General features: G+C 41.2%; 1 long non-coding RNA gene across 1 annotated transcript; it reads right to left on the bottom strand.

Annotated features, from left to right (window-relative positions):
• Positions 1-222: 222 nt before the first annotated feature.
• Positions 223-7,074, bottom strand: LOC129013010 (uncharacterized). Its single transcript, XR_008493746.2, has 3 exons — positions 6,179-7,074; positions 5,503-5,613; positions 223-4,782 (listed from the first exon to the last, which is right to left on the bottom strand). It is a non-coding gene; the product is annotated as an uncharacterized LOC129013010 (long non-coding RNA).
• Between the last annotated feature and the right edge of the window lie 7,188 nt (positions 7,075-14,262).

The following is a 14,262-nucleotide window of genomic DNA, read 5'->3' as shown; positions in this document are numbered from 1 at the left end:
TGTTTCCATTGTCACACGACTTGATTTTTAAACCAAAATAAAGCAAAGAGACTGGGATTTCTTTCTGGTTTTCAGCTGAAAGCAGCTGCTCACCCATCTTGTGTTTACTCACCCCTTAAGTCCAGCCAGCCTCGGGGTGGTCTGGAGATAAAACGATCCAAGGGTACTTTCCTTTTCTGACCATCAAACACAAGGGCTGTGGGAGATCAGAAAGCCACAAGGGAGGCTCTAGAATTGCTGCTCTGAAAGCCTATTAAGCGCCTGTGCTGCTTGGCAGGGAGCTCACACTCTTTAGAGAAAAGATGCCTTCCATATTGAGCAGCTCAAGATAGGCCCTGAATCTTTATGATTCAAGGTCACCTGGTCAGAACCCAGAATGGAGAAACAGTTAAAAAAAAAATAAAAAAGAAAGAAAAAGAAAAAAAAAGTGAAACAAATACTACACTTGGAGTCAGACCAACCAAGATTTAAATTCTGGTTCTACCACTTTACATGTGTGTGGCCCTGGGTAGCTCACTTGAGCTCAGTGACCTTCATTATCTTCATCTGTAAACAGAGGATGATAAAACCTGCCCTGCCTACCTCTTAGGAATATGGCACAAAGCAAATGACAACATGGATTAGAATGCCCCGCAGACTTTGAAGTAAATGACCGAGAGGGTAAGTGTAGGGTATTCCCAGCCTTGCCATGAGTGCATTTGTAGAGTTCTCAGTGATCAATTCAACCCTCACCTGGGCATCGTGGCTTTTTCAAAAGGCCTTACCTTATTCCCAGTATGGCTTGAAGCCAAACATTTGCCTTATTAAATTTTAGGACAGGAAGTTACGGCTCCTAGAGGATTTTTGTATCCATGAGCTGAATTTCTAGACTAAGACAATATTGCCCTAAGGTTAAACTAAGCAAGACAAAATTCCTTTCCTATGGAGGAAAATAAAGCAGGGTTGGAGGTTAGGGAATTCTGGGTGGTCAGAAGGGCCTTGCCCAAAGAGGGGATACCTGAGCAGAGATTCGAAGGAAGAGAGGGAGTGAATGGTGGGAGTGTCTCAGGGAAGGACATTCCAGGACCTGAGGTGGAAGTGTGCTTGAGTATTGGAAAAACAGCAGAAGGGCCAGATAGTTGGATATCAGAGGCAGCAAAAGTGGCAGGCGATGAGGTCAGTGAGGTAATGGCCCGGTCAGGGAGGGCCTTAGAGGCCACCATCAGGATTTTAGCTTTCATTTTGAAAGACACAGTGAGCCCATGGAGGGTTTCCCCTTCCACCTTCATTCTTATCCTCTACCTCAGCTACTATTCATTTCTCCCATAGTACTTACCCAATTTTATACTTATTTTATTGGTTTACTGATTTATCTTTTTCCTGTTTCCCTCAATAGAATGTTAAAACCATTTACACCTTTATTAATATATTCAACAAATGTTCATGGTGCATCTACCATGTGCCAGGCACTAAGTACTGGGGATACAGTTAGTAAAAAGAAGCTTGACTTTTTGTCTAAATGAGATAGTGTATCAGTGTTCACTGCCCAAAAAACTACCAGAAACTTCAATGACTCAAGCCATTTATTTAGCTCATGAGTCTGTGGGTCATCTGAAAGGTTCTTTGGGGATAGGCTGGGCTAGGCTGATCTCGGCTAGGCTCGGTCATGTGTCCTCAGACAGCTGGTAAGTTGGCTGATAATTGACTGGTCTGGCCTGGCCTCGCCTTGGGCATTTCTCCTCCACATGGTCTCTCATCCACCAACAGGCTGGTCAGAGTATGTTTATTTGATAGTGGCAGGATTCCAAGAGTAGGAACAGAAGCATTCGAAGCCCCATGGAACCCAAGCTCAGAGCTAGCACAGAACTCAGAATCTGCCACATTCTATTGGCCGAGGAAAGTCACAAGGCCAGCTCAGACTCAATGAGTTGAGAAACAGACTTCACTTCTCGATAGGAAAAATTTAAATAATTATGGCAATTTCTGCAATCTCCTACAGATGAGAAGCCATTGAAGGTGTCAGAGCAGAGGAGTGACATGATCTGACTTAGGTTTTTAGAGGATCTCTCTGGACACGGTTGAGATTTTACGATAGGGGAGCAAAGTGGAAGCAGGGAGATGAGTCAGGATTTCAGTATTGGATTATTGCAACCATCCAAACAAAAGATGCTGGCAGCGTAGGCCAGTTAGACAGTGATGAAAGTGGTGAGAAGTTGGCCCTGTAAAAACCAAAGTCTGTGTTTCTCTTGTTTATAGTCATGTGCTCAGTGCCTAACAGATGCCGAGTAAATGGTTTTCAAATGAATGAATGCGTAAGTGAATTCCCTTTGCTCTTCGTTTATGGCACTTATGACCTGCATTATTCTAGTGTATTGAAAGCTCTTTCAGGACAATAATAATCATATTTATGTTTCATTCGGTTTAAATTAACATTTATTTATCACCTATTACGGAGCAGAAATCTTAAATATGAATAAGACAGAGACTCTGCTCTCACAGAAAAAAGAAAACGTAGTCAAATAACCAAACAGGTTATTATAAATGTTACAAGCGTTCTAAGTATTACAGCATATGGATGAAGTTCTTAGCTCTTTGAACATCCTATCATTCAACAAGTGTTTACTTGTTGAATGAATGATTGCTTGATTCTGTCATTCCCAATCAATGTACTGATTTAATATTTAACAGAGACTAATGAGGAGAGAAATGCAAAATTAGTTTTTACATAGAAAGACGGGTCTTATTTAATAGTATTAATTATACATTATTTTTAAATATTTAAGATTAAAAAATAATAAACACTATGTAGCCACCATTAAGCTGAAGAAATAAATTATGAATAGAGCCGAAGCTTCCTTCATCCCTTTCTAATTCCACTTCCTCCCCACCCCAGGTAACCCATAATCCAGATATGGGGTTTATCATTCTTATGCATTTTTCTATACTTGAACCAAATCTGTATGTATGTCTAAGCAATATATAATATTGTCCTGCGGGATTTTAAACTTTTTACCTTGCTAATATTTTTTATTTGATTTTCAGCATTGTATCTGAATGGTAATGGCAAGGTTTGGGATATAGGCATCCCACTGATGTTATCCTGGAGAACTCCAGGAAGCTACCAAGTAACAGTTATAATAAAACTGGCATGTGCTTAGTGAACATCAGCCTAAAGCCTAAAGATAGTGCTAAGGTAGTGGTTGCTGGATACTACAAACCCTTATGCTGACAGCTGGCTGATATAGGGCCTGGTACAAATTAGAAAACAGCGCCACCTCTAGGTAGGCAACCTCATACCAAAGTGTATGGCCTGGCAAGCCCTCACTTGACCTCTCAGTTCTGAGCCCTTGAACAGCGAACAACCTGCACAACTATACCTAGCATCCTTGCCATATGCTACTTACTGTGTACCAGGAATAGTATATGAATTGGCTCCATTTAATTCTCATGACAGTCATAGGAGGTAAGCACCATTTCCCCACTTCACCCCATTTTATGTATGTGGAATATTGAGGCACAAGGAGATTAGGTAACATTCCCAAGATCATACAGCTAGAAAAGTCACTGGAGCTAAGACTCAAACTCAGGCAATTTGGTTCAATGTTCATAAGCACCATGCTCTACCACCTCTCATTTTAATCTTCCCCAGGATTCCACAGAGCAGGTATTATAATTAGATTCCAAAATTTATATGCAATTAAGGCACAGAGAGTTTGATCATTTGCCCAAGGTCACACAGTTAGCAAGTGACAGAGTCAGGAGCAGTCTAACGTATTCAAACAGAGTAGACAACTGCCAAGATGCTACTCAGCTCCAGGCTGTCATTAGAAGAATGCCAAGAAATAACCATGCCTCCAAACCTCCTGCCCTTAGATTACTTTATTAGACTTGGAACCCTTGTAATTGCTGTAATAATTACTAGGAACTTGGATATAGCTGTTTTACTTGGTATAAACTTTCTAGAAACACGTTCAGGAAAAAATTCAAAAGACCACTCCAGTTTGAAATAATGAAGGGTGGGGGAATGTAGGAGGGGGAGGGCCACATGCATTAAAATGCCTGAATTGCCCTAAATTTTTAAAAGAAATATAGTTGGAATACATTGGGATAAAAGACTCTTCAAAGCACTCTGTGCATTTATAGCATTTTAAGAGTAAATGTAGGCTGGCTGCGGTGGCTCATGCCTGTAATTCTAGCACTTTGGGAGGCCAAGGCAGGCAGATCACTTGAGGTCAGGAGTTTGAGACCAGCCTGGCCAACATGGTGAAACCCTGTCTCTATTAAAAATACAAAATAATTATCTGGGCATGGTGGCACACTCCTGTAGTCCCAGCCACCCGGGAAGCTAAGGCATGAGAATTGCTTGAACCAGGAGGCGGAGGTTGCAATGAGTGGAGATCGCCCCACTGCACTCCAGCCTGGGTGACACAGCAAGACTCTGTCTCCAAAAAAAAGAGTAAATGCAGGGCCTCCTGTTTCAGTTATCTGTTGCTACACAATGAATTACCCTAAACAACTTTAAACAATAAGCATCTATTATCTCACACAGTTTTTGAGAGGCAGGAATCTAGGAACACCTTGGCTGAGTGGTTCTGGCTCAGGGTCTCTCATGAGGCTGCAGCCAAGTTATCAGCTGAGGCTCTGGTCATCTGAAGACTTGATTGGGACTGGAAGATTCCAAGTCCCAAGATTTCCAAGATGGCTCCCTCATATGGCTGTTGGCAAGACATCTCAGTTCCTCCTCACATGAGTCTCCCCACGGGGCTGCCTGAGTGTCCTCCCCATGACATGGCAACTGGCTTCCTGGAGAGTGAACAACAAGAGAGAGAGATAAAGAAAGAGAGAGAGAGAGAGAAAGAGAGGAGTTGCAGTGCCTTTTATGACCTAGTCCTCCATCTTTGTTCTACTCTTGGGGCCAGGTGGCATGGCTCATGCCTGTAATTCTAGCACTGTGGGAGGCCGAGGCAGGAGGATTGCTTGAGTCCAGGAATTTGAGACCAGCCTGGGCAACATGGTGAGACCTTGTCTCTACAAAAAATTAGCTGGGCAGAGCTGAGGTGGAAGAATCACTTAAGCCCAGGAGGCGGAGGATGCAGTGATTTGAGACTGAGCTACTGCACTCCAGCCTGGGCAACAGGTTGACCCAAAAAAAAAAAAAAAAAAGTAGAAGGGAGCACTGAGTCCAGTCCACACTTGAGGGGAGGCTAATGAGTCTCTACCTCTTAGAGGGAGGAGTATTAAATAAAGAATTTATGGACTTAAAATCACCATATTCCCCAACTGATTTCTGAGGAGACATTTAGCTGGATGTAAGCAATCTGATATGAGGTCGAGGGGGAGTTGAGAGGCAGCATTCTGGTCCTGGCTTTGCCCCCAATTGACTCTGAGATTGTAGGAAGGTCTCCTTCCCTCTCTGGGCCACTGTTTCCCCAGGTGTAAATTTGATGGGAGGGAATGGCAGAGAGGAAGAATGCTAGAGTCCACTTTGTGAATCTCAGTTTGACAGAAGGAAGAAAATCCTACCTTATTCTTTCGTTGTTCTACTTCCTCTGGTTGAGAGCAAGAGACCCTGCCGCCAGCCCGGTCTAGAAGATATCAACAAGGTACTTCACCTCTCTATGCCTCTTTCCATACCTAGAAAACGGGAGGATATCACACCACCAGTATCATAGGGTCGTTATAAGGATCAAATGAGTTAATGTTTGTAAAGTTCTTAGACTAGTCTCTGGTACATGGGCAACACAATATGAGTTTTTAACTTAAAACAAACAAACAAAAAAAACTTATACTGCTCTAATTAAATATGGCCAGCACAGAGTCCTGCAGCAAGCTGCTTTCATGAGTAGATTGAAATGATGTCTAATTAGGGGTGACACAGCTGACAACCCATATAGCGTGGGTTCCCACCATTCAGCACAGCCCCTACCCCCTGCTGTGCCAAGCAAATAACCTTTTAGTTGCTGGATCTTGGGGAGGTGGGAAGGGGCCTGGTGCCAAAGGAGGGGAAGGAGGGAGGAAGGAAACTCCAAGGATTTAGGGAAGCAGCTACTTGTCAACCTCTATTTCAGCGTTTTAATACCAGTGCCTATTGGATCATCCTTGTTCAAAATCAGCAGCAGGATATACTGCACATAAATGGGTTCTTAAGGTAATTGAAAACATATTTTTTAAAAGTGCAACAAACCTGCTATATCCTTACCAGTTCAGTCCCCCTGTTCCTTTGCTATTCTCAGTGCCAGGACAAATAGAAACTTCAGTCCAACGCCTGGTGAATCTGCCCACTTCAAAGACTTCGAGATCTAATTGCCTGATATTTTACAAGAGCAGAGATGCTCTGGCCTAATCGTTAAGGAAACGAGAGCAGAAGAACCACGCAGAGCAGAAGCCTCCTGGGAGTCTGTGGTGTGGCCCCCCTGGTCAGGCTCACTGCAGAACGGAGCACTTCTCCTTCGTGAGAATCATTTCAGAAGTCAGGCTTCCTTCCCTGGAAGGAGATGCAAAATCTCCCGAGGCCAGAAAGAAGATGGGAAATTCTAGCTTGGGACTTAGCCTCAGATATTCCAATGTAGGTGGCCTGGTGGGGGCCTGAGCGTGGGCGTCTTTTAAAAGCCCCCCACTGGCTCTGACACAGCGATTTGATGGAGGAGAAATCCTGCAGCGATTTCTCCAGTAGGGGGCAGTTTGTGGCCTCAGGGTCGAGCTGGGCTTCCGGGCCAAAATGAGTAGACACAGCGGGCCCTCTTTCGTCTCCGTTCTTTCTTTCTCACCTGCCTGGGGGCAGAAAGGAGCCAGGCTCCCTTGGCCTCATTAGCACCAACGGACTCCCGCTCTCTGAGGTTAACCAGCCCCGAATCTGTTCTCATCATCCGCCTTGAGCTCGCACTTGATCTTTTTGGGTTAATCCCCCAGTTCAAGTCACCAATGCATGCCAAGCAAGAGCTTGTGAGAGGCAGGAAGTGTGAGCCGGTGCCCTCGGCGGCTGCCCGGGGCCGCTGGCGGTCTGGGTCTTTCGGGGCCACAGTGCGTTGCTTTCCCTCTGCAAGGCAGTTTCACTTTCCTAGAGCGCTGGCCCTGCATTCCCCAACAGCCCATCATCTAGTTATTAAAGATGAAACCCAGGAAGAAGAAAGGAGAATCTCCTGGGTACATGCAAATGTCCCCAGGCCCCCAGGGGCCCCACGCAGAGGGGGCTCGAGGCTGGGGGTGGGGGGAGGCCTTCGATCTGTGTCGCCTGCCCCACCAGACCAGAATTCCCAGGTTATCCCCACTCCCCTGATCCACTGATACTAAACTCACTCTTTTTAAAATTTTTTCTGAGTTCCATCTGAGCGCCCCTTTGAGGGCTGACAGTCGCCTTTAAAGGAGTTGGCTGCCACTATTTAGTTATTTGAGCTAAAATAATAAAAATCCCCTAGCCGCTTTAATGTTTTTTTGGTGGAAAAAGCACACATGGTACATCTTCACTGCTCAGAAGATGGCTAAAGGGGATTTTTCTCAAAGTTTCCCAAACAAGTAGGGAAAACATTTACCTGAGGGCGGAGCCCTCCAGTAAGGGGGCCAGAGTGGGTGGCCAGGTGATGAAGGGGAAATCCCGCGGCGGAGTGGCCTACAGTCCAGCCCTATCCGGCTTTACAGCCTTGGAGGAAGCGTCTTAGGAGGGGTGTGGCTGCCCTTCATTAAGGCCAGGCCCAGAGGGTTAGAACACGTTTCCTCAACTGTGGCACTCTTGACATTTTGGGCGGATAATTCTTTGTTGCGTCGGGCCATCCTGTGCATTGTTAGATGTTTAGCAGCTTCTCTGGTCTCCACCCACTAGATGCTGGTAGAACCCCAAGTTGTGAAAATAAAAAAAATGTCTCTAGAATTGCCAGATGTCCTACGGGGAGGAGATGCTAAATCGCCCCAGGTGAGAACCACTGGGTTAAAGAACATGCATCCAAAGCTCCTGTTCTCTAGGTCAGTCTGGGCCTGGTGGCTGCCTTATAAACCCCCTTGAAGCTCAGGAAATTTCCAGATAGATGCACTTTGCACCATGCAGCTTCTGGGTCCCCAGGTTGTTGACCTACTTCAACCTGTGTGCTGATAGCACATCCAGCCAGCCACTGGCAGCAGCCAGAGTGGGCATCAGAGCTGCTTCCTGCAGGATCTCCTCTTCCTGCACCTTTCAGACAGTAGGAAAGGGAGTGAGGCCTCTCAAAAGTTGAGAGAGAGGCCACTCCATTTTTCAGTTTCCCATCAGATTAAAAATGAAGATATATCAAAATAAGGTTAACAAAAAACATGGTATGTTTTAAAAGTAATGTACTTATACTGCAACCAGAAAATGATGGAATTTATATGAGTATATAATTCCTGGGTCTCTGGAGGTGGTAGCATCAAGAAATGGAAAGTAACTCAAAAGCGGAGTGAATCTCCTCATCTCTCAGGCCTGGCTAAACATCTCAGGCTGGATATATGGCCTCACTGGAGTTAAGTGCTTTGAAAATGTGGGGCCTGAACCAACTGACTTTTCAGCATCCTTCCCTCACTCACCCAACCCTGACAGCATACAGAGGGAGACATGGTCAAGGAAGAAAGCAGGAACAGGAGAACAGCTTCTTAGCTTTGGGTTTCAATATGAAATCCAATGTTCTGGCCCTGTCGCTTCATAACTATGTGATCTTGGACAATCACTTAAAACTCTGTGCCTCAGTTTCCTCATCTATATAATGGTGCCACCTCGTACCATTGAATGTATTTAAATTGCTTAGTGCAATGGTTAGTGCCTAGTAAGCATATAGTGCCTATTAGCTATTACTGCCGTTATATTTATTTTATGTAACCCATATAAAACTGGGCTTATCCAAGTATAGAGTCTCATCCAGTAGAAATATTGAAAAAAGAGAGTAAGGCCGGGTGGGGTGGTGCACACCTATGATCCCAGCACTTTGTGAGGCTGAGTCAGGAGGATCACTTGAGCTTAGGAGTTCAAGACCACCTCTAAAAAAATTTTAAAAATAGCTGGGTGTGGTGGTGCACACCTGTAGTTCCAGTTACTCTGGAGATTGAGGTGGGGGGATTGCTTGAGCCTGGGAGATCAAGGCTGCTGTGAGCCGTTATCATGCTGCTGCACTCTCTCTTGTCTGGGCAACAAGAGAGACCCTGTTTCAAAAAAAAAAAAAAGAAAAGGGAAAAAAGGAATAACACCACATACCAACTTTCTATAAAAATCCTTTTTCTGGACAGGCACCGTGGCTCATGCTTGTAATCCCAGCACTTTGGGAGGCTGAGGTGGGTGGATCACCTGAGGTCAGGAGTTCAAGCCCAGCCTGGCCAACATGGTGAAACCCCGTCTCTACTAAAAATACAAAAATTAGCCAGGCATGGTGGCGGGCGCCTGTAATTCCAGCTACTAGGGAAGCTGAGGCAGGGGAATCACTTGAACCCAGGAGGCGGAGGTTTCAGTGAGCTGAGACTGCGCCATTGTACTCCAGCCTGAACAACAAGAGCAAAACTCTGTCTCAAAAAAAAAAAAAAAAAAAATCAAAAAATCCTCTCTCTACAGTTTTCCCTCGAAAGTCACCCTTCTCATGGCATCTGTGCCTGTCCACCCCTTCCCTTCTGAGGCTTTCTCTGTTACTGCTCCCAAATCTCACAGCCCTGTTACCTTTATTCCGACTTTGCTGAGCAACTCAAGTCTCTACCTCCCAACCAAGTGTTCTCTGTTCTTCAGCTGGACATCTCCAGGCCAGGGTTAGTGTCTCCTACCTTTCCCACACCTGCGTCTCCACTGTCTCCTGCTCCACAGGGTAAAGGTTCTGTAGCTACAAGACCCAAACAAAGATGCTTCCTCCAGGGGCAATTTGTTATCTGTTCACCTGTTGCTGGACAACGGCATTGTTTCCAGGTTTTGATTGTTCTGAATAAAGTGACTGAATATTCATGTCAAGTCTCTTGGGGGACATATGCTTTCACTTTTGGGGGGTGTATACCTAGAAGGGACTTCTTACAACCTTGCAATATTTATTTGTTAGTTTGAGTTGCTTTTATGTAGATTCCTTAGGATTTTCTTGGATGATTATGTTGTTTGTGAATAAAGACTGTTTTACTTTTTCCTTTCCAACCTATCTGCCTCTTTTTTTGGTGTGTGTGACAGGTTCTCACTGTGTTCCCCAGGCACTGGAGCACAGTGGTGGAATCATAGCTCACCGCAGCCTCAAGCTCCCAGGCTCAAGCAATCCTCTTACTTCAGCCTCCAGAGTAGCTAGGACTACAGGTGCCTGCCTCTATGCCCAGCTAATTTTTAAAATAATGGTTTGTAAAGATGTAGTCTCTCTGTGTTGCCCAGGCTGGTCTTGAACTCCTGGCCTCAAGTGACCCTCCCACCTTGGCCTCCCAAAGTGCTGGGATTATAGGTATAAGCTACTGCACCCAGACACATTTGCCTTTTTGTAGAGTTTAATGTTGAATAAAGGTTTTGAGAATACACATCCTTGCCTTGTTCCTGATTGTAAGAGATAAGCATTCAGTCTCTTATCACTAAATATGATGTAAGCTATAGGTTTTTTTTGTAGATGCTCTTTTGTCAGGTTAAGAAAATTCTCTTTTATTTCTAATGTGTTGGGACCCTTTATCCTGAATATGTGCTAAATTTTGTCATTTAACAAAATAACAAAGGCCTTTTCTGAGTCTATTGATATAATTTCATAGTTTTTCTCCTTTATTCCATTATTATGATGAATTATAGTAACTGATTTTTGAATGTTAAACCAACCTTGCATTCCTGGAATGCACTCTACTTGCTCATACTTCTTTAGTGTATTTTAAAATTGAGATACAATTCACAAACCATGAAATTTAACTTTTTAAAGTACACAATTCAGTGTACAGAGTTTCACAGAGTTGTGAAACCATTACCACTATCTAATTTCAGAATATTTTTATCACCCTAAAAAAACCCCTCTGTTCCTGTTTGCAATTATTCCCCATTCCTCTCCCCCCTCAGCTCTTGGAAAGCAGTAATATACTTTCTGTCTCTGAATTTCCCCTTTCTGGCTATTTTATATAAATAGAATAATGTAATATGTGGCCTTTTGTGACTGGCTTCTTTTATTTAACATGATGCTTTTAAGGCTCATCGTGTTGTAGCATGTATCAGTACTCCATTCCTTTCAATGGCCCAATAATATTCCATTGTATAGATATACTACACTGTGTCCAGTCACCAGTTGATGAACATCTGGTTTGTTTCTGTATTTTGACTCTTACAAATGAGGCTACTACAAAGTTTGTGTACAAGTTTTTATGTGGATATATGTTTTCAATTCTTTTAAGTCATATTTCACTCTATGTTTAACTGTTGAGGAACTACCAGACTGTTTTCCACAGCAGTTGCCCTGTTTTACATTCCTACCAGCAATATCTGAGGGTTTCAGTTTCTCCACATTCTCACTAATGCTTGTGATTCATCTTTTTTATTATAATCACCTAGTGGTTGTGAAGTTGTATCTCAGTGTTGTTTTGATTTGCATTTGCCTAATGACTAATGATGTTGAAACTCTTTCCATATCCTTATTGCCCATAATATATATTCAAGTATATATAGAGAAATGTCTATTCAAATCCTTCGCACATTTTAAAAATGGATTTTTAAAAATGTTGTTGTAAGAGTTGTTTATATATTCTTGATACTAGATCTTTGTTAGGTATATGATTTGCAAATATTTTCTGTGGTTGTCTTCCACTTTCTTGATAATATCATTTGTAAAACATTTTAAATTTTGATGAAGCCCAACTTATCTATTTTTATTCTTTAGTTACTTATCTAAGGAGCCATTGCTTAACCCAAGGTTACAAAGATTTACATCGACTTTCTTCTAAGAGTTTTATAGTTTTATACTTTACATTTAAGTCTTTGATCTATTTTGAGTTAATTTTTGTATGGTGTGAGGTAGGGGTCAAAATTCATTCTTTTGCATGTAGATATCCAGTTGTCCCCGCACCATTTATTGAAAAGACTATTCTTTCCTCATTAGTAATTTTGTCACCCTTGTCAAAAATCAATCGATCATAAATGTGAAGGTTTATTTTTAGGCTCTGAAATCTCTCCCATTGATATATGTGTCTCTACCTATGCTGGTTCCACACTGTCTTGTAGTAAGTTTTAAAATTGTGAAGTGTGAGTCCTTTGACTTTGTTCTTCTTTTTCAAGATTGTTTAGGCTACTCAGAACCTTTGAATTTCTATATGAATTGTATAAGATCAGCTTGCTAATTTCTGCCAAAAAGACAGCTGGAAAATGATACAGATTGCATCAACTCTGTAGAGCAATTTGGGAAACATTGCCTTCTTAACAATATTAAGTCTTCCAATCAATGAACAAGGGATATCTTCCCACTTTTTTTAGTCTTCTTTGTTTTGCAATTTCTGATGTATAAGGGTTGCACTTCTTTGGTTAAATTTCATCCTAAATATTTTATTCTTTTTGATATAAATTGTTTTGATTATAAATAGAATTGCTTTCTCAATTTCATTTTTGTATTATTCATTGCCCATATACAGAAATATAATTAGTTTTTGTATATTGCTCTTATATCTTACAACCTAGTTGAACTTGTTATTAGCGCTAATAGATACATATAGATCTAATAATATGTAAATATATATTTTTTGGGGGGGATGGATTTCTTAGGGTTTTCTATATACAAGATTATCTCATCTGTAAATAGAGATAGTTTTGCTTTTTTCTTTCCAACATGGATGCCTTTTCTCTCTTTTTCTTGCCTGATTTTCCTGGCTGGGACTTCTAGTACAATGTTAAATAGAAGTGGTGTATGAGAGGATATCCTCGTCTTGTTCTTGGTCTTACTGGGAAAGATTTTAATCAGTCTTTCACTAATAAGCACAATGCTAGTTGTGGGTTTTTCATAGATGTTCTTTGTTAAGAAAGTTCCCTTCTACTCATAGTTTTTCAAGTGGTTTTTAATAAAAAGCAGTTAGATTTTGTCAAATGCCTTTCTGTGTATATTGAAATAATTCTGTCATTTTTGTCCTTTATTGTATTAATATAGTAATATTGATATGTAAATATCAATATGTAAATTGATACGTAAATACCAATATTTACATTGATTTTTATATGTTGAATTGATCTTATTTTCTGAGTTAAGTCCCACTTGATCATGATGTATGTTCCTTTTTATATGTTGTTGGATTCAATTTACTAGTAATTTGTCCAGAATTTTGCATCTATATGCATAAGAGACATTGGCCTGTAGTATTCTTGTGTTATTTCCTAGCTTTGGTAACAGAGTAATACTGGCTGCATAGAACACATTGAAAAGTGTTCCCTCCACTTCTACTTTATGAAAGAGTTTGAGAAGGAGTGGTGTTAATTCTTCTTTAAACACTTGATAAACTTCACTAGTGAAGCTATTTGTTTCCAGGCTTTCCCTTGTGACAATTTTTTGATTACTAATTCAGTCTATTTATTTTCAGTCTATTCAGATTTTTCTATTTCTTCTTGATTAAGTTTTGGTAGCTGTGTCTTTCTAGGAATTTGTCTATCTTATCTAGATTATCCACTTTATTTGCATATAACTTTTCATAGTATTCACTTACAATTCTTTTTATTTCTGTAAGGTCAACAGTAATTTTCCTTCTTTTATTTTTTATTTTAGTAATTCAAATCTTATTTCTCCCTCTCATCAGACTAGCTAAAGGTCTTTCATACTTGTTAATTTTTTCAAAGACCAACTTTTTATTTCATTTTTTTCTATTACTTTTATATTCTCTATTTCACTTACTTCTGCTCTTGTCTTTATTATTCCATTCTTTCTGCTTCCCTTGGGTTAGTTTGATCTTTTTCTAGTTTCTTAAGGTGGAAGATCAGGTTATTGATTTGAGATGTTTCTTCTTTTCTAACATATTTGTATGCAGTGATTAATTTCCCTCTGAGCCATTCTTTAGCTTCACCCCATAAGTTTTGGTATGTTGTGTTTTGTTTTCATTAATTTCAAAGTATTTTCTAATTTCCATTGTGATTTTTTCTTTGACCTATTGGTTCTTTAGGAGTGGTTTTAAAATATCCCTATCCTTTTGAATTTCCCACATATTTTCTCTTATTGATTTCTAATTTTATTCCACTGTGATTGGAGAACATACTTTGTATGATTTCAGCCCTTATAACTTTATTGAGACTATCATATGGTCTCTTCTGGAGAATATTTCATGATGCACTTGAGAAGAATGTGTGTTTTCCTGTTGTTGAGTGGAATATTCTATTAATGTCTGATTTAGGTTCAA

The sequence above is a fragment of the Pongo pygmaeus genome, chromosome 15, assembly GCF_028885625.2.
Source record: "Pongo pygmaeus isolate AG05252 chromosome 15, NHGRI_mPonPyg2-v2.0_pri, whole genome shotgun sequence".
In the NCBI taxonomy this organism is placed as follows: domain Eukaryota; kingdom Metazoa; phylum Chordata; class Mammalia; order Primates; family Hominidae; genus Pongo; species Pongo pygmaeus.
The sequence above is the reverse complement of the archived record's forward strand: the minus strand, read 5'-3'. Positions and strand labels throughout refer to the sequence as shown.